Raw genomic sequence first — 27268 nt, 5'->3', positions numbered from 1 at the left:
ATAAAATTCAACCGTTAATTAAGAATCAATATTATTTATTTACGTCATAATTGTAATAAAGAAATGAATGTACTGCAGAGTCAGTCCTGCAATAATCAGAAATCAACGCTGCATTGGGGATGTGTCCCGACGCTTTAATGCGCCGAATTAGTGGAAATCTCAACGTCTCCAACCAACGTTCGGCAAACATTTTCGCGCGGAATCAGCGAAACGCGAAATAGGAGTAAGCGCAAATCGGGGCGCACTAATTTGCGGGTAGGTTCATGCGTGACCGGCATTTGACATTTTAGCAGCATCACCACCGCGTTTTCTTTAAGATATCTCTTGGGATTACGTTCGGACAGCGAAGGATTTAATCGCGCCATTCTATGCTGCTCTCAGCTTCGAATTGTACATTTCGCTTTCCGTTCGATTTCATGAAATTCTCGAGATAATTTTTCGCCAATCGAATCAGCATTTTCGCTGTTGCTGCAACATGCCAACACTGAGACATAATAGCCTTATATATTGTGTTAGAACGAAAAATTCTCATCTAAATTGAATTTGACTGCTCATTTAGGAATTTTTACACTGTTTGTAAGAAAAGAGTTGAAATATTCAGAAGCAAATGTGGAGCTTTCTTTATTACATATAAAAAAAATTCGATTGTAATGACAAAATATACATTCTGTGAAATACATCACATTAATTGTAAAAAAAATAAAATAGATGATTTATTTGCTGAGAATAAAATTTTTTTTGTCATTTTTAAATAGGAATTTTATTTCATTGAAATAAACGTTATATTCCACAAATAAATTTGTAAATATCTTTTATTTTTTCACAATCAATAGTAATTGAGAAGAATTTAAGAATCTTCGGATTCATTTTATAAAATTAAAAGAGACTTTTTCGTTACGTTATATTTAAAAAATAACTCCTTCAATTTCTCAAACTCACTTACGTTGCAACCGTAATTCACTACCACCACAAGCCGTACCAAATGCAAGCGGAAATCACGAGACGTCGAGATACCCACAAAAACGCGAATGCGCGGCTTCCATTTCCCAAACGACACACGGCGGAAGGCGCAAAAAGGAGCTCCGTGCGGCTCGTTACGTCGGAAAACATCGCGGGCGGAACTACGAGCGAATGCGGTACGACGACGTCGGGGAAACAAAATTCAAATGCGCGTAATGCATCGGCCAGAAACGTCGTCGTGAAAAAGAAAGGTCGCTCTCCCGCGACGGAACTCGTCGTTGAAAATACGATCGTCGGTCACAGCCGAGAGAAGAGAAAACGCGTCGTGGACGTCGCTGGCGGTTTCTCTACACGTTTCTCTCCGGGAAAACGTCGCCTTTAATCGAATCCCATTAAGATTTAAGGGCGAGTCGCGCAATAAATTACACCACCACCCGCTGTGAAACGCTATCGACCCCTGATAGGCAAAGGACCGTTCTCGTGCCCGGCTTACGTTACGGGTCTGGAATTATTCGACCACCTCGATTACGAGTCTGTCGCGCGACTCCTTGTTAGATCGAAAAGAAGTGTGTTGACAGATACGACAATGCTGCAGGAACATTGAGAAATAAAATTTGACAATAAGGACAATAATGTAAATTTATCATTTCATAAAGCTTGCCGAATGACAAATTTACACGCCTACATTTTCTTACGAAATAAAAGTTTTTTTTACAGAAATTTTATTTCTACGTAAATTGTAAAAGTCTCTTTCTGACGATTTATATAATTTATTATTATATTAATAAACACGTGAGATTTTAAATACAAATACTATTTCTAATAGAAATTCTAAATAGAAAGTTATCGACATTTATAAATTGGCAATTTATATGTCCACTTTTTATTTATGAACAAAAACGAATCTTATTTTATTTATTTTAAAAATCAGGATGCCGTTTTAATGGATTTAAATATATTTTTGTTTCAGGTGAGTTACTATGAACTTTCGAGTATTTTCTTTCCTATAATGTCACTTAAGATAAGAGATAAGATAAGGATAAGATGCAATTTCTTTCTAATATCAAATTTCATTAATCGAGATTCCTATTTTGCATTTTATAGAAAATCAATTTTTTTCAAACTAAATGGAAAGAATTAAAGTAAAAATATTTCGAACTTTTGCTTGTTCGTATTATTTACTTTATTTACAATACTTTATTTAACGATACCGCATATCTTTATTAATGATGCAGCTTAGAAACTATAACAAAATTCGATGTAGAAACGAAATATAAACTCTACTTTATATATGTATGTATATATATGTATATATGTGTATATATATATATATATAACACTAAATAGATATAAACATTCTAAAAGAAGTGAATCCCAATTTCATAAATGTCCTTTATTTGTTCATTATCAATGCAAAGACACGTCTCCGTAACGGCAAAGAGAAAAAGTCGAGTAGCCGACGAGACGATTCGAGTTATTAGCGTGCCGGACTCAATTCGAGTGACAGGATCGATAGGCAGCAACCTTCATTCGAATGAAGAAATCTTTTTGCAGAAGCTTTTTATTGCAGAAAATGACGAATCACATACTCATCGGTTCTCTGTGATACAGTTTTAAGTGTCACATTAGACTTTTGAAGAATAATGATTTAATGCTTGGTTTCAATATTTAATTAAGATCTTCTATCTGCTTTTTAAATAATTATTTAATATAATTATAATTAATAAAGTCGATTGTGTGTGTTAAATATTTTTAATAAAGATATGAATCTATTTTTATTAAAATAAAATAGGAAATAGGAATGACATATCTAACATTTTGTGTGTGTGTGTGTGTGTGTGTGTTTTCTGTGAAATGTCTTTTTTAAAATATCTTTATTTTCACAACATAGTAATATAACATTTAATAAGTAACATTTAGCAGAATTGCGACTCGATAATTGAAACATATCTATATTGAGAAAAAAAGTATTGAATTTTATAATAAATATTTATTTTTATAATAAATATTTATTTAAATAGTACCACAGCAACTAAATATTTACTAAAAATATGATAATTAAATTAAATTTTTATCAAATAAATATATCTTCATATTTAGTAAATATTTAGTAGGTACTATTCAAGTAGAAATTATTTATTAAAATTTAGTACATTTTTTTAGTGTATGTGCATATCATAACTTGCTTTCCTCTTATATTTTGTGGAAAAAAGTTTACTTTACGTTTAAAAATCAAACCTTAATTGCAGTAAAATATTCGATTTAGTAGATATTTTCATTCCTCGTAGATCACGGGCCAGCCGAAGCGACTGTCGCAACAAAGATCGTTACAAACTCGCGATTGCATTGAGTCGTTAATGCGCCCTGTACATCGCAAGCTACGGCGGCTGTATGCACTCACACTAAACGAATCGCATTACGAGCGCCATTATCGTAGAATGTACTACTCGCCTTACTATCGGAATCTGAAATTTCGCAGTTGCCTCGCACCTGCTGCGCCTTGCTGCAAAATTATGCGCGCCGCAAATCGCAGTCTCGCGTGCGGTGCCGCGGCGAAGAATACGCCGCGCGCGCATTGCGATCGATAGTCGATCTCTCGTGCGGCATGCCTAACGCATACCAACGAGCTCGAGGAAAACGAGACTTCTCGTTGCATCCCGACTACATCCTTGCGCCGCACCGCGCCGCACCGGCGCTATGCGGCGACAAAGTTTTAACGACGCGCGACGACGATTCCTCTACATTCAAACGGGATACCCCAGGTTGACTTAATTCGCGAACGATCGTTTTATTGAATTAGCATTATCAAGTTTTACTTTGTCTACTAGACAATAGTAAGTGAAAGTAGACTGAGAAAACGTTCAACAAATAAGCGAATTAAGTCACAATTACATCGTATTCTGTCAATTCTTCACTTATTTGTGTTGAACATTTCTCAAAGCGAATGTTGATGCTTAATAATAATTGTTAAATCACGCAAAAGTATCATTAAACACCGACATTCGCTTTAACAGAATATAGACTTCTTCGCTCGTTTATGTTTAATATTAGATTTTTTTGATAAAAGAATCGATTTTTTTTGCGTAGAAAAGTTCGCCTGTATACATTTTTCAATATGTTCAGTATTATATAGGTATCTATACACAATCTTGTACAAAGTAAAGCATGTAAATGAAGTAATAAAAGATAGAATAAAAACGTCATATATGTAGCCTAAAATATAAAATGACACAAAAGCGATACGCAGAGATGACCCAAAGCGAAATAGGAAATGTTGGACGAAAAATTCAATGACAAGGCGATCAAAATTTCCCCGCGAGCAAGCAATTTCGGTGCCGATGCTCTCGGCCGTTATTACGTAACTTTCGAAACCATGAAAGGTTGATCCATATACGTCGTTCATTAAACGGCAATACGTGCTACGTGCTAATATTCTGAATGTTCTGAAGTTTTAACGACGCAGTGAAGATAACCATTCGTGTAAGGTTTCTCGCGATTCAGATATCGAAGTCGCATACGTGAGTAATTAATTGCCAGATCGAAAGGAATAAAGAAGCAACCGCGATATAATCCTTTGAGAGGTAAGAAAAACGGCCGTATCAAAAGTTCTGAACAAATTTAATAACGCCACGCTGGAAAGTCCCGCAACTTCGATAATAAAATTACTGTTTAAGTATCATCATGGGATAGTCTTTAGCTCGCGGACATTCCTTTCATGATCTCGTTCTTCTTGTGGTTCTTTAATACGTACATATGTCAGAAAAGTATTACCTATGTACATACATGCATAATTTCTGGGCTGATCATTTTCCAGATATTCCAGGAATATTTCAAACGCGAAGAAAAGTAATACTTTACATATGAATGTATTTTATAATTTTTAATTTGGTACAAAGAGGAAAAACTGTAATATTTAATGAGATGTTAGAGAAAACCACGAAATATCCAAATATCTTTATATCTTTAATTATTCTTGATTATTATAGAAGATATGAGAAAGTGCGTATTAATTGTTTACATTTTATAATTTTAGTGCGCTTAAGATCATTATTTTTAGAATTTTATTTAATATTATAGGAAAAATCAGAGTAAGATAAACAAATGAAAATGTAATGTGGAAAAAGGTATGATACTGTGTATTATGCAGCAATTGCTCTTGTAAATGCGAAATATCCATGATAAGAATATTTTTCAGAATTTAACGTAGTAACGTAAAAAGATATTGTAGAATATAAAATATCTGGTCGGGGAATTATAAAACATCAAGACTTTTTGCGATATCACTACGTATAAAAATTACTATATACGCACACAACATGCATACTTCAAACGTTGTATATTTTAATTATTCTTTATTTTCTACAAAAAAACTATACACAGATAGGTATTTTTTAGGATTTAATAGAATTGCAAAGTTGAAGATATTATAAAATGCAAGAAATCGCATGCATCACTTTGATGCTTTTTAAAAGTGTTATTAAGAAATACTATAACGAAAATTCTACACTGAAAAAAATGACTCTGATTCAAAATGGACGAATCAGAATTTTCCGATTAAATTTAGAATTCAGAATTCTAGTTGAGATAACCGGAATTCTGATTGAAACAGTATTTCTGGTAAAATCTACTAGAATTTTTATTTTTATCAAAATAATTATATCAATTAGAATTCTGATTTGTCCATTTTCCACCAGAATTACTATTTAATCTAACCAAACCATTTTTCTCAGTGTACACTTGGAACTACATATTTTATAAAGTAACCGATGATTAAAGCTTATTGTATACAAGAAAAAAGAGAAAAAATCAAATACTGTGTAATTTAAGATAATTTCAACATATTGAAATCATCACTATGCAATTGAATGTTACAAAATTGCATAACTGCCATAAATGTTTTCACAAATGCTGTAATGTGGAGTATCCGTCAGAATTATCTGTAACTATCCATAATTTTCTCGCAAAGTATCCCGGACCGAGGAAATAAGTTTTTTTTTTCCAAAACTTCAATGCGCACGAATGTATTTAATAAAATGTCCTTCCACAAATTACACAAGATAGATACCTTCTCTAATGTCATTGCGTGAAGCAAATCGAAGCCGAGAAAAGAAAAATGGGCCCATGGGTCCGCAATCGCGACACGCAATCGCAATATTTTTTCGCCCAAGGCGCGCGCGAATGTTTCTTTCCTCTTATTTATTTATTTTTTCTCAACTGTGCTTTTTACTACGACAAACTTTCGAGATAAGCGACGATCCTCGGCGGGGAATACAGAGAAGAAGGAAAGGAAATAGATAGAAGGGGCCTAGAAAGCCGTTTACCTGCACGCGCATTCCGACAGATCGAGTTTGTGGGAGCTAAAGCATCAGGCTAAGTAATTAATAGTTGATTGAAGCAAACGCGCCTACGGAGAAACGAACAGTCGGAGAGTGGCAAGTGAGAGAAGGATAGAAGTGTTAAGGGACGAAGGGAAGAGGGAGCAAGGGCGAGGCTGTAGTTAGCAATGAGGCAGATCGCGGCAGCGATACGAAGAACTCCGTGATAGCTTCTCGATAGCTCTGCACACCTTCCTTGCCCTCTTTCTCTCTCTCTCTCTTTCTCTTTCTTTCTCTGCGAGGTTTTTTCTCGTCTCCTTTATCCTCCCTTTGCGCGAGAACGCGAGATTGCCGCACGTGAATGATAGCGAACGGAGAGTGGCGCTTCGCGTTAAATATGCATCGTTCGGGAGATAAATTGCGCCTTAACCAAGAGCCAGTCGGCCGGGTATTATAATAACCTAATAAAAGTGATTAATACGGGACCGCCGCGATATATTACCTTGTGGCACCGTCGGGGATGCGCCGTCGGGCAAGGTTATCCTGGCGTGAGACGTGGGGACGGCCAGCATCCTCTCGATGGACGGGATATTCTACTTCCAGCGACGCGCACCGCTGCTCCTAGACCCTGTGGTCGAGAATATGTGTTTCCACGTAGATATGTGTAGGTTCGTGTATACACATTGTGTGTATATGTGTGTGTGCGCGGGGCTTACTGTGGTCATGTGTGGCGACGTCGGTAGATGGTCGCGTTGTACCATTAATTTGTGAACAATCGACTTTCTGGCGGAAAATTAAGGGAACATCGCGGTTAGGTGGGACGAAGAATAAGAGAGTCGTTAACATCTTTTAGCTTCATGATAGAGAGAGTCGCGGTAGTTTATAACACATTAACCGCGATCCTCATTAAGATCTTTCGCGATTATAACTTCCTGAAAACAGGATTAAATAAACAAGACCCTTCAACACACTACAATATGATATTACAACGTGGGATTGTAACGATTTTGAAGTACCACCGTCGGTCCCTTACAGAGACAGTGCGCGGAGGTCGGACTGTCCCTTACAGAGACGGAAATACAACAATACAAAATATTCAAATGAAAACACGGACAATCGCGAAGTTGTTGAATTCCGAAAGCCGCACGAGGGACAACAATATACGAACGTTATTTTAACATTCATTTGAGTTCGCTGGCACAACGACGAAGTTCCATCAGGCTACGAATATTCTACGTCGCGCGGAGTGTAACCCGCTCGGGAACTTCCTCCTCCCGTCACGTCGCACTTTTTATTTCACCCTTTGTCAGATTTACATGCGCGACCCGCAGGTTCCGTGCTGTGTCGTTATTGCTTTTCGGCTTGTTCGTTACACGCCGTATACGAATGTTCCGACAAAGTTTCCCTGAGGTGGATGTGCGTTTCCTCTCGCTCACTCCCTCCCCTCTTCAACCCTTTTACTCTTCTATTCATCGTAGAATCGTACCTTCGCTTACGATCCGACTCGATTGGCCCTCTCCGTTTACGGATCTCATCTTCCTTCGAGATCGCGCGTGGAACGAGTCACGATGACGACGAAGTGCATTCATCCGAGCGCGTTTTAGTGTGCACTCGTCCTAGGATCGCTCGTAAAATCCTGCAGAACCAATTTTTCCGGTCGCATCCCACCCATTCCTCCAGCGCGCTTCCCCGAAATAACGTCGATGCAAGAATAGAGGCAATTTTCGATTTGCACAATCGATGCGTCAGCCAGTGTGACTGTCGCAACCCGCGTAAATCGGACCCGCGTAAACCTGTGCGATATAAAAAGTTCCTTTTGCACAAATTAAACGAATTTGATAGGTTTTGCAAATTAGATTGCATGTAATCTTTGAAAAACACGCGTCATTGTAAAAAAAGACGTCGACAAACGTGTATAGATTTCTTATAGGACTCGTGTTATATAATTATACATTCTATTTTTTATTTTATAATATTTAGAAAGTGTCAGTTTCGAAGAGTTTTCATTATAAAACTGACATAATTTTTTCTCGTCAATTTAGTTTTATATTTATCCTTTTTAAGTTCATCAAAACTCATTTATATGAGCAACGTACATTATATGAATTTGTAAGGCTTACACATACAGAAAAGTATGTTCAAGAATTGTCAAATACTTCTAAAATTTATATATATTATATCAAACATGTGACGTGTAAATTATTGTATTTAGAAATGTTTTATATAATTTGAGATATTTTTCTTTCAATAAAAGAATTTCATAGAGATTGGATAAGAATTTATTATTAAAGAAAAGAATTTTCCTCCGTAAATACAAGAAGTTGGTATAAAAAAACCTATTGATCCTCCAGACTTTAATATTTTGAAGATGTTTTTTTTAAATGAATTTAGCAATAAGCATTTGAGATTAATTACCAAACACTCTGCGCTTCACCGTTTACGCGGATGATATCTATTTTATCCGTAAATGAGTTTATATCGCGAGTAGCGCGGCATGTGCATGCACGATGCATCACTTCCGTAATACCGGAAGATACGGCGCGCGAACTGGGTGTCGGCCTTCTTTCCGGCAGGGATCGAAAACTGCAGCTCGGCCACCGTAATTGAGCTGTTGATTGCAAAAATGGCTTAGAACGCGGCGTTTTACGAGCGTCGTTTCGGCGCCTTTCGCGCGGCGTCGGCATCTCGCTGTTTTGCGTTTTTATTTTCTGCTGTGAGAAAGAGAGAGAGAGAGAGAGAGAGAGAGAGACTGTTTCGCGCGAGCTGCAATTCGCCTAGCTTCTTATTGCCTCCGCAAATTGACCTAATTCTCGCTACGTGCTGCGGCTGCTCTATAATCTCTTTCAAGTCGTAGGAAATCTGATCGTCCTGGACGAAGCAATTTTCCGCGCGAGGTCACGCGACGGAATCCTCCGTACTTGACTGAAAAATACGTAAATGCTGAATAATTTTTATTTCTCTCGAAAGTTATCTCGATCTTTCTCTTCGTCTGTGTATTTAAGCGAAATAAGAAGATATTAAAAGGCTACATTAAATAAATTATTTTAGAAGATTCAATTTGCAATCATTCAGTCATTATAGTTACAAATGTATAATGTAAATTATTGTACTTAGAAATGGCTTGTAATTGGAGACAATTTTCTTTCGATAAAAAAATTTCTATTTGCAAAGATTGGATAAAAACTTATTGTTAGAAAAAAGTTTTCTATCCTAAATGAAAAGTCGGTGAAAACTACTGATCCAGATTTTAATTTTAAAGATCTCAAACGCGAAGTTGTAATTTTGATTCAAGTTATAAAACAGGTAAAACATTAAAGTTCAAAGCTTTTATTGATTTTCTTCAGTTGCTTACGCTCTTTTTCTTTACTTTCGACTTGTCGCACCTTCGTTCCAGACAAGTCGGAAGGTTGCGCGAGTAGGTAATCTCTGTGTCTGATTTATAGTTTTTAATTTGAGTCTCATTTCAACCCTCTTGTACGTCTAACGCGAGAAGAGCGCGGGGAGAATGAGAATGTCCAGGGAAAAAATTTGGACCAATCTCTTCAATCTTAAGTAGTACCGTTTTTCTTTGTCCATATCCAAAAGACAGAGATTTATTTTACAAGATTATACTGTTTACGTTAATCCAATAAAGTTTACATTATACTTTGAACATTTTTCTGTAAGTTTACGTTTTCGAATCCTTGTGATTTATAATCATCAAACTTTACATTTTTTTTTTAATTTAGAAAGAATCTTTATTTTCTTTTTATAAAAAAGAAAATGATTCTCTTTTGCAAAGAGAAAGAGGGGGAAAGTGCATTAAAGGATAATTATCATTAATTAATTATATAATTAAAATTAATATTTTGATGCTCATTTAACAAATCATAAATAATCTATCATGAGATTAATATTGTATTGATGTATTTTTAACGGAGCTTTTCAGTCTTTAAATATGTGACCTAGATTTTTCTTTTGGATTCTAATAGGGTCTAAAGATGTCTCTACATAACTTGTAAATCGCAAAACGTAATTCGCAAAGCGCAAAGAGAGAGAGAGAATGAAAATTTGCATTTGTTTTTTTCATTGTGTGCAGTTGGTTTTCATCTATGTGTATCTTGCGGTGATCGTCATTCTGCATCAGCATTTATATAGAGAATTATGCGAATTATGTAGAGAAACATCTTTAGAATTATTTATTTGCGTGTTTTTGCAGTTTCATCAATTTTTAAATTCACAAACTCTTTTACAGAGGAATATCAAACTCTCAAATTTTGAAGTATCGAATATGAATTTTGGATTTTCTGACTTGCCGATTTCCGCAGCTTTGATTCTTAAAAGTCCTCTACATAGAAATCATAGACGGTCGTGGAGTCTTAAGTCGTAAGAAACTGATCAATTCTAATCAAGTATTCTCCTTATATTGGATTGTGATTGGTTGATTTCCTATATGACTTAAGACTCCACGACCGTCTACAACTTCTATGTAGAGGACCCTTTATAATTCTAGTAGAACAAGTCGCGATTATGGCGGAAGATCGGTGTGCACAGATGGCGAACGCGTTTCCTCCAACTCTTCGTGGTACTCCGTTCTCCATTCTCGTTCGTGCAAGCCACGAGAGTGACAGCTTCTGCCTTCCTAGAAGCGGACGAGGGTCCGACAAGAGCGTGTCGGTAATCGTCGTTCTTGGATGATTGCAGCGTTCGTCTGTGCGAGGCGGCGCAGGTGTCGCAAGATTCGCACGTTCTAACTGGATATGGGCTGGCATTATCCCGCAGGAGACGAGAGAAACGATGGGTTCTCTGGCTATCGTCGGCTTTGCCCGTTTTTCCGACCGTTTCACCGTCAAAGGGCGTTGGAAAATGGACGCGATAACTCTCGTGCCGACAACGAGACTTTACGACGTCGTTAAATTTTGTTACCTATGTATCGCCACGTCGATATTTTTGATAATGCAATTGTGTTGTACTGCGAATCCTATTTTAACTTTTGCATCGCGCCAGTGATAATTAATATTAATTAAATTGGCTCAATATTTATATAATAGTAAAATCTCTCATTTGGAATCAGGTCGCTTTAATATTAATTATTATCGATACATAAGAGTATGTAGAATTCTTATTTTATAATGAAGTTAATCTTTATTTTATAACGTTTTATTTTTTACTATTTATTTTAGCTATAATACAATAAGAAAATACTATCTTTATCCGAAGCGGATCTTCGTACCTAATTATATTTTCTGTGAATTTATATAATTTCCGATTCAAGCAAACTGTGTGTGCTAATTATTATTTATTGGTTTCGAAACAGTCTAAATTGAGAAGCTGGAGTACCTAATGTCACAAATTGACAAGCAGTTTAACATTATTGTTAATAAGCATCTTTAAAACAGCTATAATATATCGGCAACGATGCTTAATCGAATAGTTATTATTATTTAAAAATTTGATTTTAATTCAATTTTTAACGAAAAAGGTTTAATTTAGTTTGTATTTCCAGCATTTCAAATGTTCATATTTTTACACTTGCACTTTGTGCCAAGTATGATCATGGGCATGGAAATGTGTAGAATTTTGAAAGCTTTAATTATAATTCCATTTAGAAGGCAGAAAGGCATGACAGGAACGATTCCAGAATATTCCGACAATTTGACAGAAACGTTCAGACAAGTTGTTAGAATAAAGTAGGATATTCTTTTTCTCTCGTCAGCTTGAAACATTTTCTCTCAGGTTTGTTAATTTTCTCAACAATGAATTATCTAGAAGATAACACTTCTGTGTATATTCCTATGTATACATGTTAAAACTAAAATATTTCATTAAAATATTCATGCTGACTTTATTTCACGAATAAAATCATACGGATTCCTTGAATGGGTTTCCATCCAAGGAACTTTGAAATATTTTTGAAATCTTCATATTTTATTTGAAAAAAAAAATATATATATAATTGTCTTTTGAATATTTCGATTTTCGAAATCCAGAATTAACTCTTCAACTTGTTAAAACACTTACATGGAAAGAACGATTTTGCTGAAATATCTAAAAATAGATAGATATATACAGATCTGAAAATATCAAAATAGGAAACTCAAACTTAGAAGCAATACTACAAAAAATTTCATGTTCTAAGCAATCAGCTTGAGCGTTTCGCATATTTCATAGTCCAATAAAATTATTTTTACATCAGTATCTATAGAGTAAAATTTTTAAATACTTTAACCAAACCGTAGTTTCCATGTACGTCTTCAAACCTAATTTGTCTCAATTTTCATATCTGTGCCCTCTTATGAGCATTGGTCGAACATTAATTTCCGTTGAGAGCAGAATAAAAAATGACGACGGGTTAAATGTCATCACTCGGAACGGAAGTGGAAGCAAAGCAATGAACCATCCATCTGACGCGATGGCGTCCACTTCTGAGATAAATCTCGCGGTTCCCTTGCTCGCCCACTCCCGCGGCCTCGCTTTAATGCACCGCCGTTACTTTTAATATACTAATCACGCCGTAACGTATTTTCACGTGCGCGCGAAATTCGCCCCGGGGCGAAATTTCACGTCGGGGAGTAATTTCCCCGTACGCCGATATTTCACGCGCGTGCCCTGGGCCAAGATTGGCTCGATTCTCCGTCGACTCCCTCTCCCGCCAACTCTCACATTCTTTCCCCTTTTTTTTCGTCTCTCCTTCGACCGCGCCGTTCCTACCTTTAGTCTTTCTTGCCTTACCTCCGGCTTCCTTTTCGGCCGGAAGTAGCATCTCTACTGTCTTAAGTAGCCGTAAAAGAGACGCTCGCCTGTGGAATTCGTAAGAGCACCTTGCTCGTTCCTTCTACGCTTTGCTCGATTTTCTCTCTCTCTCTCTTCATTCATTCTCTTTCTTTTTTATCTCATTCTCTTCTTCCTGGCGAGCTCGCGCGAATGTCAGGAACGGCTGGGACGGAATTTCAAACGCGAGGTCCACCTTCTGTTCCTTTCACATCGACACGAATTACGTATGTGTAGATCATTCTAAACTGGCGGTTTATTTCGGTTTATTTGATGCTATGCCAAGTTTGAGTTCGTCAGATTACAGAAGTTTGAAGTAAATCAGAATTTTTACGTGTAATCTTTACGTTCTCATTGCAGAAATCAATAATTTGCTGTTGATTTAATAATGTACGACACTGTTTAACACAAGTAAATGAAGAAGATCATATTTGGACATAAAGAGAATCTTATCGTCTAATAATATTTTTGTGTGAATCGTAAAATTTCTGGTTCAAGCAAGCTACCGATTATTTGTCGCTCTTGAGACACAGTTCTAAATTGAAACTGGAATATGTAATATCATAAATTAAATTGACAAATAGTTTAATAATAATGATGCTAATAAGCATCATTAAAATTCTATAAAGAATTATTCAATTATTTATCAATTTAATTTGTGATACGATTTATTAATTTAATTTGTGATGTAATATTACTCCAACTTCAATCTAGAACTGTGTTTCAAGATTGATAAATAATAGACGCACAGTCTGCTTAAACTGGAAATTATAAGATCCACGCAAAAATATTATTAAGCAACAAGACTGACTTTGATCGAATATGACCTTTTTCACTTTATTTTTGTTGAACATTTCTCGATCGATTTTTACTTACTATTAATTATTTATTTAATTCATATATATATATATATGTGTGTGTGTGTGTTTTATATAAAATACTCAAACACTCCTTCCGGTTCCAATTATCAAATATCAGAAAATTGTAGTCTCCGTTTCATACTCAACCGCATGCTCGAACAAAACTATCGATACCTGAAAGTATCCCTATCCGATGGAAAAAAAAACGCTCCGCGCGTTTTTCCAGAACGTTGCCTACGGCCATCACAGGAACGGATAGAAGTCGTATATATTTATGAACGCGTATGTTATACTCCGTTCGCTTTTTCCATGGCATGATTTCAAAGCAGCCGCCCTGTTTCCACCTACTCGTTTCCAGTGATCGCGCAAAAAAAAGACGTATTTTTCTATCTCTCCGTATTATTCGCTGGCATTTTAATTTCAATATTGCGGCCGAATTGCGGTTGACCCATAGCGACCCGCGAAACATAGCAAGCAAACGAAATTTGATCGATCTATGAATTGCTTATCGTGCTTTAAACCTTTAATTCATGCTGTGTTTATCGCATATTTAAAATACTAAATGCAACCGTCTTTAATTTTAGATCTAGTTACAGCATATCAATATTGCACAATTATGAACGATATGGCATACAAATATAACTTTAACGACATAAATTTAAACTTAAATCTAATTAAAAAATCTTTTAATTAAAAATCTTATAATGGAAATATATATGTAGAAATATATAAAAAATATATAAATCGAAATAATATAGGATAAGATTTACGATGCGATCAATTAAAAAGAATTTAAGAAAGTAGATATACGAAAAAAAATAAATACAAAACTTTATATTTTAATTAATTTTAATTGTATTTTATTTAATATATTTAATGAGAATCTTAATTTTATCTTTAGATAAAACAATATTCTAGACTCCTTTCACTTTTTCATTCTACAAATCTTTTGACCGAATCAGACTTGATTTTTTTCTCGATGGAATTCTGATTAAACTCTTTTACTGCAACTTTTTAATTTTGAATTTTCAATATCTCGCAATTAAGACCGATATTAAAACTTTCTTAAAGTAAATTCTACTTCAAATTTAAAAAAAGAAGAAGTTTTATCTATTTATCAAAGTGTAGTTTATTTCGCTTTAAAAAATTGTAATTTACGTATATGTTTTTATCAAAAGGTGGATGTAGTCCGTTTTGCATAATTATTCCTCAAACGGAGTAATTCGTGATACAGTTCCGCTCTATATATCCTGTATGCAACTATGCATGTAGTTATGACAAAGTGAACTACATACCGGATATAGGAAAAGCCGGTAAGATCGATCGTCTCTGTAATCCTTTTACAATGTTATCGCTTGACAGCGCCGACACGGGAATATCGGAAACGGGTGAAAAAACGAGACGTGTGCGATATGTCCGTTTCGCGGTTTACTTCCACATGGGAACACGGGAGTGAGCGAAAAGGTCGGGAGGAAAAGAGAAAGAGAGGGAATGCGGCGAGAGATAGAGATGGAGAAAGACAAGAAAGACAGCACGTACGTCCGACGTCGGTCGAGTCTGACGAAACTTTACTCGACTCTGCTCCGGGAATATCCCGCGGAAACGGAGGATTAATTCTCCGTCGGAAGTTTCTGACGTCTCGAACGTTCGAACCGGGCAGGGGAGAAGCGTTTAAAGTATTATCCTCGAGACGGTTTCCCGATGCCTGGTCGAAGCCGTAGGAGATGGCGGAATATCGAGACGCGAGCTTGATATCGACCAACTCATTCGGTAGAAGTAACATTTAATGCTGTCTAATACATTCCTCGAAAGTAGAGATTATTGTCCAGTAAGGTTTGTCCACAGAATTTGACAGCGCGATTGTAGCGAAACATATGTAAAACGATTTGCGTGAAGGTTTGATTTTTTTTTTTTTTTTTTTTACAAAGAATGGGACGATGCTACGTTTGTCTACGAAAAATTCTGCAATAATCAATAATTCTTCACACAATTTCTGTTTACTATACAGTCTTATCTTTATTTGATAAAGGACTCCGCACTAATTATTATAATATTGGGAAATCTTGTTCCGCGCGCGATGAAATGAGTTTTTACATATACGTATGTATATATATATATATATATGTATATATATATATATATATAATATATATATATATATATATAATGTATATAACTTATAATATGATGAACAAAAAATGTCATAGATACAAGGCTCAATAAAGGGTTGTTTTTGAGCTGTGATGTATCAAAGGTATATTACTTGTGCTTACAAAGTACCTTTGATACATCAAGTACCTTTGATAGCTCAAAAATTATCCAGCCTTGTATATGACATTTTTTTATTCATCACATATAAGTTACATTATACGTAAAAACTAATTCATTTCCTCAGGAATTATCTAATTATCCATATAATTAGTGTAAGGTCTTTTAATTGAAAAAATATTAATACAAAAATTAGAAAAAAATTAAAATTTTTACGAAAGCAAGGAAAATTTTTTTAACATTTTTTCACAATACAAAAAGGAATGGTTTTGCTGAAGTATCTAAAAATTTAATTATGTATAGATATAGATTTGAAAATAATTTTGTTTAAATTATCGAATAAATATGATGTTGGACGTAGGAACTGGTTGCTAGAATGTTAAAACTTTTTATAGCATTTTTACAGCATTCTCATCATGCTTGAATTTCCTATGTAGTTATTTTATGTAGGAAACCGTTCAACAAAATTATTTTCAGATCTATGTTCTAAATTTTTAGATACTTTAGCAAAATCCTTTTTTCTGAGAAGTACTTATACTTTTTTATAATGATTATTAATGATGTACATTGTAATTTTTATTATATTTATTATCTTTATATCATGAATAATTGATCTTTTAAAAGATTTAGGAGAATAACATAGAACATTACAATATTAACAAATGCAGAAAATTTTTATTTTTGCTGCATTTCTACATTTTTTAAATAGATTAAAATAGAATAAAAAGAAATGATTAATTTTCTACATTACCTATAAAATTCATTGTATTTTAAGTTTTAAAAACATGATTACATTGAGTCATTTATTTTAAATCACTCATTTTGATTTATTTTCAGTCAAGACAAAATTAAATTAACTTAAGATATTTAATCATAGTTCATCTTTTCTGTCGTATCTTATCATTGAGGAGAAGATGTAACGAAGGTGCTATAGTTGGTCGCCTTTAATAGGGGTTAATTCCGTAAGGACCTATCCATCGCGTCATTAATTAAACCACTGCGCGCGATTTACGCCTAATAAATATCTACCGGCGTCTAATATCAATCTGCCAGACATCAATCATAAGGGCAATGGATCACGCGATGACTTAATTGCGATCGGATCGCCTGCACCCTTCTCGTGACGCCACCCTTCCGTGCGAGCGACTACGTCGCTCGTCGACATCCCCGCGGACGTTCGTCATTAGGTCGCGACTTATCGAGACTGGCACACGTCCTTTTCGCAGCCCTTTTCAACTATCCAACTTGAGGAAGACTCCACGTAAGACTCTTATCGGTTCCGACCATGCCGGAGCGGATCCGTCGAGCGACGATGTTAATAATAATCTTTTTCGACGGGTGCGCGTCCTCCTCATCCTCTTCGCCACGGCTTAAGATGCATATAAATATTTCCGAGGCCTTGAAGAGCGAGGATTACCGCATGTGAAAGGGCGCGCATCGCTCTTGCTAGTGGCCCTTTGTCAGCTCGCGCTTATTCCGCGGCTCTCTTGTGCACCACAAGAATAATAAGGTGAGAATGACTGCGGATTGCAAACATTTATTATTACTGTTTAACCTCTCTAGATTTATAATAAGTGTATTCTTTCTTTATTTGTAATATCGCGCGCGCGATAATGCGCGTAATGTATGCTTTATATTTATAAATGTTCCTTCATGCTGATAGAACATGTTATCTCAGATTAGCATGTTCTATCAGCATATATATATATATAATCCGCGACTTGTGAATAAATAAATTAAAGCACAGGAGGATGCAAAGCTTATCTTATTATTAGGCACAATTAATTGATATAATATAATTATAGTGTAAACTAAAATTTATAAATGTTAATGTTTCTTTAAATTTTATTATATAATAAATAAATGTTTATCAAAATTAGATATTTATCGCGATTGCGTTAAGTATGTTCTTGCATTTATTTTTGCATATGTAAGATTAAATTTGATCAATCAAGTTCCAGAGAGATTATAAATACCGAGTCGCTCCGGCGCAGAAAAATGTGAATGCGAGCAAGGGACTGATTATTATTCACTGAGAGTCATTGTAATGGCACCCTTCATGGGGTTCTCTGTTTTAATATTCGTCACTGCAGATCCCCTTCTTTCTCCTTTAACCCTGTAGCGATGCAGCGGGGGCCGTCCGCCTCTCGAGCCATAAACTCGAAATATTTATTTCGAATGCGACCTGTAAAGTACGCGGGGCCCCGCCATTACAAGTCATTTTCATGGGGCCTTCGAGATCAAACGAGCTGATATTTACGTTCTATGCCTTTATACTCGTGTATCCTCGGCAGGTCCGAGTGCGCTGCCGGTTCCGCGATGGTCCATCAAAAAAAAAAAAAGAGAAAATAGAAAGAAAAAGGATCGATCATCTTTGTCATTACTCTACAAAAGTTTATGCTGCATTCCATTAATTGACCGCACGCGAGCGATTGAGATGAAACCTGTGAGATAGGAAATTTATATTACAGTAAGTCTGAGTTCTTGAAATTATAAGTACTGTTTTTTTAATGTTTTAAATGATCATTATTGCTGCAATGTTGTAATTTAAACTTAATTATACGACATAAATTATAACGATGGAATTATAATATAATATTATTAATGTAAGATAATTTTTATTTTGAATTGTTTGTCGAAAGACAAATTACATAAAAATGTATGTACATAAACAATGTATGTATGTACATTCGCATATTGATTTTTAAATTATTAAACTATTTCTGCTTAATGATAATTTTTAACTTGCATTTGCGTGGTTTACAATATATTTAACTGATAATATTAAATAGTTACAAAATCTTTAATGAAGTTTCTATAAAAACAAGATACATATCTAAGAAGTATGAAGCATATTTGAAGATTATATCTGAAATTTTATATTCCGTAGTTCATATTTTTCAACACAAATGTACTAAAGATATTGGAAAATGGAACGGAGAATCAACGAGCTAAAAGCCGCGAGATTCTCCCTTGTTCTCAAGAAATGATCGATAGCGTCGAATTGAGCGCGAGAATCGGAAATGCAATACTCTCTGGCAAGGATTCGCGGAGGCGTACAAATTCAATGAGAAGTAGGTCGATTCTCCTGTTTTTCGACAGTAAACTATTATATTTTATTTCGAACCGGATGGGTCGGTAACGCCTGTTTTGAAGAAATTCGTGCATTACCTTGCCGCCGTTAGTTTTGACTCCTGTTAGTAACGTAGCTCTGTTGCCCAAAGAAGTAAACATTTCAACTTGAATTCAATTGAGATATTTATGAGACACCTTTTGAATGTTTTCCAGAAAGCATAGATTGCGGCAAAGTGCCGCATTTGGTGAATACAATATGAAATTCAATTTTTCTACTGCCTCGTTCAGAATATAACTGAAAATCAGCAATTCACGCAATTTTTTCATTTCACAACTTAGAAAAAAATTTATGGAACGCATTATATTATATTTTTTTAAATTCAGAATTTAGTAAATTTTCTTCTGTTTAGAACAGATCAAATTTCTCTTGTGTCATCATTCTAAAAATTTTATTATTAAGGTAAACGTCTCCCAATGACATTTACACATAATTTATTATTGTTAATGTCAAATGCTCTTTTTATTATAATATTATAATTTAATTATATTTAAAAATTACAATTCAATTATAATATTATATTAAAAAAACATTTGAGATTAATAATAAATTTTGTATGAATGGTCGGATATAGATACATGTCCGGTCACTAAGCGTTTACCTTTCTACTTCAAAAATCATTCCAAATACTACTATTTTATTATACTATTCATACTATTTAATGTAAACATGCAATTATAATTATGAGTAATCCAACTCTATTTGTACAATTCACATTTTTTGCCGCCAACACTTTTTCCGGGTTTCATCCAAAATACATTATCCGAATTCGCCTCAAGTCTTTGTAACTATCCATAAACAGCAAGCTTTCGTAATGGTGCTCATGCATCAGGACGGATAAAACCAGCGAGGTTTTCAGCCACACGAGGGCATCGCGAAAAAGCAGCATAATATTTAATATCGTCATAAAAATGTGCATTTATGCACATCGAAGACAACACCGCATTCAAGCGGGATACGGATCGTGGGAGGAGAGGGGACAATTAGAGGAAAAAAGGATGAGAGGAAAAGATCGGAAAAAAAGGGAGCGAAGGAGCGACGCGAGACAAAGCGGAGCCGGCATGTATTATTTCGCTCGAGGCGTTCCGCATTTTTATTGTTACAACCTCGACTTAACATCGCGGAGCATAAAAGTCATGCTACTACCGGCCTATCGCCGATTTGCATCTGTAGACCGGAAGAGACCATCCTCTCGTTCTCCCTCTCTCAGCAAGCTACAATTCGTACCTAATATACAACAGAATATTGCCGAGATAAAAGCGCGATGCGAAGGAACTGTAAATCTCATGATCGCGCGTCGCCTGTATTTTATTTATATGTATATATGAGTGCGCGTAATTGCGAGAATTTTTTTTACGTCTTACGTCGGCAGCTTGTGTGTACATTAAATGCAGGAAATGTGTTACAAATTACAAGCAGTGCGATTATAAATTAATGATGAAAAAAATGATAAAAATTAAAGCCATCTCTTAATAATCGCACGCGTTATGAGTCGAGTAAAATAATCCAATAATTATGGAATTTCAATTATGGAATTATTTATTTCCAATAATAAACGATAACTAGAAATCGTTAATTAGGAGTTAAAAGATTTTTTCTACGTCTAAAAGTTGAAATGAAATAATTTACTGATTATTTACATTCATAAATTAAGACGTTTAAATTCAATTTACTCTAAAATTATGTGATCAAGACAGAGAGAGAGAGAGAGAGAGAGAGAGGGGGGGGGGGCATTTAATATAGCAGAGTACTGTAAATGACTACATTCGCTTTTCTGCACATTCAGTCTGTACTCGAGAAGACTTCAGTACAATCTCGTGATGTTCTCTTTCCCTTAAGAAATACCGCTCCCTTTGCTTAAAACTTTCTATCGAGACGAGTGTTTCTCGGATTAACGTGGACTTTTGTCGTCTTAATTAGCTTACGGGACACACGGTGGATGCTGCTCATACGGCCGATGGTATAAGAGCATGGCAACTGCAGCGTCTCGAGGTCATCTTCTCAGTAATCTGTATGCACTCCTAATGAGCCCGGCTGTAGGAAAGCAACGCTTATGTTAAACTTGACTCCGGCACGCCGTTTTTTTTCTGTACCTTCCTCTCTCTTTCTCTGCCCCCTTTCTTTCTCTCGAATCCTCCTTTTGTGGACCTTTTTTTCATTTGCGTTGCCTGCGCGCATACATTTTCTTTTATTTCGTCTGCCTGGACGAAAGCGGTAGAGAGAGTGGTATATAATCGATTTAAATTGAAGAAGTCTACATAAAGATCGGTAGTTAATTCACGCCGCCATGGTTCACGATGTGCGATAAATCGCGACGCATACCATGCGACATATAACCTTGAAGAGTGGATGTTTTGCGAGTTTAACGATGGCAATTTATCCATTTTATTTAGCAAATTACTGCTATTATGCAACTTTAAGATTGTAAGCTAAATTCTAAATTTTATAGATTTTAGACTCTTAATAACCCCAATAGTCAAACCTAGAATAACTCTTGTCGTGTCTCATTTCATATTTGATTGCATAGACGAGATCTTTTAAATTTTGTAGAATTTTCGAAGATTTATTGCCACTTTATATTGCATTATTTATATTGTGTAAGCTCTAAAGATTTTATTTTTCCTAAATTCTTGTGAATCTATAACACTTCACTTTCACAGAGTATATTCTCCATTCCGCTGATGATCCGTTCAGTACACGATCAGCTGTTATGAGCGTTGCATTTCTCCTCTCGACAAAGCAATTATTTATCCCACGCCGCGCCGTTTCGAATGGTTCGCAACCCAGAGTCTGCCCGAGTCGGTCTCACAATTCCCAGCCGGAAGTGGCAGAAATCGCTTTCGCAGGCTTACGAGAGCCATGGGCATTTCCACGAGCTCGTTGGCCGTTTTTCACTGGTTCCTACCAGCAGTGTCGGCGGCGACGGTGCTGATGGAGGGTTGGGAGTTGACGCCACAGGGGTTGCCGGTGCTACTTTCGTTATTTATGAGCGACGATATAGCCACTCTTCTTGCCTTCGCGAACCCCAAAGCGCCGCAGTGCTCCCTTTCCTCACTTTCGGGTGTTCGAGGTCAAACTTCGGTTTCCAGAGCAGGCGTAAACACCTCCCACGAAATGAGATCCGCTAGTGTTATACTGTTATTGCCCGTCTCGCAACTACCACATCATTGAAATGAAATGGGACTCCCCTTTTTGAACGCATGCTAAATCGAGTTACGACACGTTAAACGTTCAACATTCCCTTAGGTATCTCATTGTCAGTATAACTTAAGGTATAACATATCATGATTAAAGATTGACGAAAAATTCATCGCAATAAATATTCATATGCTATAAAGATATATGCAATAAAATATGAAATTACATATTACATACAATAATACACAAATTATATACGATAAAATGTGAAAGTAAAACATGAAATTCTTATTTTCTTATGAACAAAACTGTTTTATAATGTAATTGTAAGAGTTATACATCAAACACTTTGTTTCATTCTTTTCTTCTTGTCATTCGGCTTTATTTAATCTTTCTTTATGGTTTTCCAAGCGAAAAGAGTTTAATGTAATTAAATAGTAAGTATTTGAAGAAGCATGGAGTAAATATAAATTACACAATTTAAGATACACAAGCTAATCTTTACTGAGTAGCACGCAGTTTCCTTAGTCTTCAAGCTAGCGAGCGTGTTAGAATTCACAAAACACGACTGTGCCTTCGGCGTTTTGCTCAAAAGCAAATTTTTTTCTTAAAAAGTAAGAAAATGTGGATAGATATTTATAAAAATCTTTTAATTCTTATTTTATCTCATCTTAAGAATAAAATAGACATCCGATCAATTTAATTCTTTTGAACAATCAGAATACGATACTTTCTTTTGAAAATCATACTTTGTATTAGATTTATAATGCATTTCGTAAATTAACAATTTAACTATTAAAAGAACAATTTGCTGAAGTATACTTAAAAATTTAGCTATAAGATACAAATTTAAAAATAATTTTATTAGACTGAAATAATCATTTAGGTCGCTCAAGATGACTGCTAAAATTGCACTCATTACACTTGAACGTCCTATATAATTATTTTAATATTTCATCAAAGTTATTTTCAAATTTGTATCTTATAGCTATTAACTTTTTAAGTACTTCAGCGAAACTATTCTTTCCATGTACATTTATTTCTTAATTTATATGTTTCGATATTGACATTTTATTAAACATTTACGTAATTATATACGTAATAACAATTATCTCTCTTTGTTGCAGGTAAGTTGCTATGGATGATTAGTGACAGTGAAAATCTGGATTCCTACAAAAATACGGTATGATAAATAAAATAATATTTAATTTAATAGCAGAATATGTTATTTGAGCTAATTGAATCGGTCAGTTTCATAAAACCGGAAATTCGAGAATGTATAATGCGCTAGATAAAAATAAAAAAAAAAGAAGGATTACATCGATCGCACCTTCTTCGCGCAGATTCATCTCAGCGTCTTTCTCTTACTACCCGCCGCGTCCGCCCCATTCCTACTTCATCTCGACTCGCGCCCGATAAAAAACCAGCGGCGATCGTGTATGGGGTTAATTTCACTTCGGCCTTCCATACACACGCACGACGTTCCACGCTGATGGATTTTCACCTCTCACCCCTGCCGACTCATCCGGCGTTAATTATACGGGGAATGAGGACGAGTGCGCGAGGAATGCCCGGATACGCCGTTGAATTTATGACATCGACGGAGACGGACATGCAAGACGCGCTATGTAAGACAACTCCGCGGCGATCTCGAAGAAATCAGCGGCGATTAGGCGCGCGTGGATAATTTCAGCGATTACGCCATAATTAGGCGTTCTTCGACGTGAATGCGATCGACGTAGCGGATCGCTATCCTCATCGTAAACCATGTCGGATCGGTCTTAATTAGTAATGCTGTTGCTATCCATGTTCAAGTCAATGCACAGACACATGGTAATGGTACTTAATACCATGATATGGAATGTCATGGTAATCTTACATCAAAGAATGAAATCATGTTTTCTTTGTTAAAGATATACTAAAAGCAATAATTATTGCCGAATGGGATTTTTAATGTTATAAGTCAGTACACAACTCTTTCACAACTTAATTTTTATCATGTTAATAATAATGATAGCAGTTTTAGATTATTCATAGTTAGGCATATAGTTGAAATACTTTTATTTAAAAAATAGTATTTGTAAGATACTGTATTTTGTACTTTAACAAAGCACATGAAAATATTTTGTATTTTGTATTTCATGGGAATATATAAAAGTAATTTGTATTTTGTACAGTATTTCAGTATTAATGACAAAAGATTGAAAGTATTTTGTATTCCAAATACAAAAATTGACAATTAATCTTATTATTTGTATTACAAAATATAGAAAGCTTTCAATTTTTCGATTTTAAATATAAGATAAGTAATACTTTTTTATATGTTCCGCTGAAATAAAAAATAAAAAATAAAAAATGCACTTGTATTGTGACTACTATTGTGACTTTATTTAAATAAAAGTATTTTGAATACATGCCCTTAGATCATTCTAATCTTTTCTGAATTTAAAATATCTTTATTCTAAATCATTACTTTCTTATTACAGTTGCTAACGATGATATTTTATTTTTCTATCCAGCAAATTGTTTAAACCTATCAAGTATAACATATAATAATAATCATAATAAAGAGTACGTTCAGCATGATTGATTCTTGTCTTTAATTATTCGCTAAATCTTAGTGTACAACTCAATCATATTAAAGAATCACTGATTTATTTCTTTGCTGAACGTAGCTAATGTCTCTGCAAATACACTCTGGTGCCATATTCGTTACTTTCCAATTTCCGACATTTTCTCAGATAATAGAGAGTTTTTGCATCGTTTATCCAGATACGGTGAACGCTAAGATTATGTTATCTTCTTCTTAACAACTAATTAAGAAAAGGATAAAGTGACTTTAGCGTTCACCGTATCTGGATTCACGTTATTGCAAAAACCCCGTAATAATTGCGTACAAGCTATTTATCATATATAGTATTTTTGCAACATCATGTCAGCTTTAAATTCAATTCGGAGGAAGTGACCGGGAACAAACGTATTTCCAAATTCCCATCGGAAAAGTCGGAACATGTCGGCGCCTTCCGACGCGTCGTTCGACATCGCGAGCGCGATGGCATTCGCAACGGCAAAGAGCGGTAAAGAGCGCGGGCGCACAACGTGTGACGCAGCACAGCGCGGTACAGACACGACACGGTACAACACCGCTTTCGTTCGGCATACTGCAAACGGGATGCTGCGCACGCGGTGTCGGTTATATTACACGTCGGTATAACGCGCGCGTGATTTATGCCGCATGGCGAAGCGCGGCATTAAATGGATCATCCGACGTCCGACGTACGGTACACACGCGGCCGGCAGTCACCTACGTAGAAATCCGCGATTTATAACGCGGAGCGAAGGGCAGCGCGTATATTTCCCGCGCATCCCTATTGCCTCTTTCCCTCTTTCGTCTCTACTGCCACAGCTCCTTTTTATCGCAGCCACGATTGTTGCGGCACCGCGTCGCGCCGCCCGCGTCCCGGACGCGCGATTGCATTCGACACCGTCGTGTGTCCATTGTCGGCAAGATTAACAATCGTGGGTCTGATTAAACGACACTCGATGCTCGCACTCTGCCAGGAATTTCTGGTGTTTGAATCTCCGATGTGTTTTTTTCGATGAATTTATCTGCTTGCACTTTTGAATAAGACTCGGAGAGAGAGAGAAGTCGAGTAATTATCAATTAATGTTAGGAAAGTAAGAGGTCAAGGTTCAAGTAGCGTTGGTTTTTTTTTTCAATTGTGATTATTTCGTTATCCCATGAAGAATTGTAAAATAAATAGGAGCATAAAATAATCTTGATGACATTCGATTTAAAATAAAAATTTTAAATTTAAATTCTATTGCTAGATATAAATAATATTGAAAATTGCAATTCGAAATTTTTGCGATCGGAAATTTAACGAGATTTATCAGGAAATTTGTGACCGAAGAAAATCGTGTATCGCTGGCGTATCGTGGGAAGTTGCATTCAGCCGGAATGGAAAGTCCGCGTCAAACAAGTATTGAAGATATTACGCTGGAAAAGCATAGCCGGCCAAGAGAGAAGTCCACGTCGACATATAACCGACGAGGATGATATTTTGCAGCCGATAATCGCATACATAGGAATCTGCGATTTACAACACAATGGTCGTAGGGCAACGCGCATTTCCGCATCTCCGCTGCTGTGAGATCTTCTTGTTGTACCTACCGCTTCTTGCAGCTGTTCCCATAAGTGGTGGTGTCGGCTTTCGCCAATCGATCGAGCGTATCTGGGAACTCTGTCGTTGAATTAATTATGCGCTTTCACAACTCTCCAAATTTGTAACAGTACACACAGTATACACAGGTATTACAGAGATCGAGAAGAGCTGCGGGAGATCAAAATAATATCGTATCATTTATATCAATTCAAAATCTTCCTTCTTCGCTACAGTATAAAAATTAATTGATCTTAAGAAACTCGTACATTCTTACGTAAACCTTTATTTTGTGTTTTTTGTATAGTTTTTTATTTTTTAGTTATATTCAAGTTAATAATATTTCTAGGGATAATTTATTAATCTATGTTTAATATAAAATATACTTGAATCAATTTTTTAAGACAGTTTATAAAATGACAAAAATTGTGTAAGTAAAAAAAAATCATTATGTCTATTTGAATGTGATGGTAAAGGATCTTCTTCATATTTTTACAAAAAATTTGATTTCTTCAAGTCTATTTAGAGCATTTAGACTTTCAGTTTTTTAGACTTTCAGTTTTTTAGACTTTCCGTTCAGAAGTCTCTTTCTATGAATATATCTCCTAAGCAGTACTCACTCAGAGAAAAGGTTTCTTTGATTTAAAGAAATGTTTCTTTGCGGTTAAAGAAAAATTTCGT

At 35.5% G+C, this 27268-nt stretch overlaps 1 protein-coding gene and 1 long non-coding RNA gene across 11 annotated transcripts in view; one reads left to right on the top strand and one right to left on the bottom strand.

Annotated features, from left to right (window-relative positions):
* Nucleotides 1-27268, top strand: part of LOC105152941 (latrophilin Cirl) — a 476845-nt gene that overhangs the window by 288147 nt on the left and 161430 nt on the right. The gene's annotated exons all lie outside the window — the stretch shown is intronic.
* LOC147909876 (uncharacterized) overlaps nucleotides 1-27268 on the bottom strand; it is an 84411-nt gene that overhangs the window by 26800 nt on the left and 30343 nt on the right. The window lies entirely within an intron of this gene.

Source organism: Acromyrmex echinatior, chromosome 4 (genome assembly GCF_024713525.1).
Source record: "Acromyrmex echinatior isolate Ae372 chromosome 4, ASM2471352v2, whole genome shotgun sequence".
Lineage (NCBI taxonomy): Eukaryota > Metazoa > Arthropoda > Insecta > Hymenoptera > Formicidae > Acromyrmex > Acromyrmex echinatior.
This window is presented reverse-complemented; position numbering and strand designations above follow the sequence as displayed.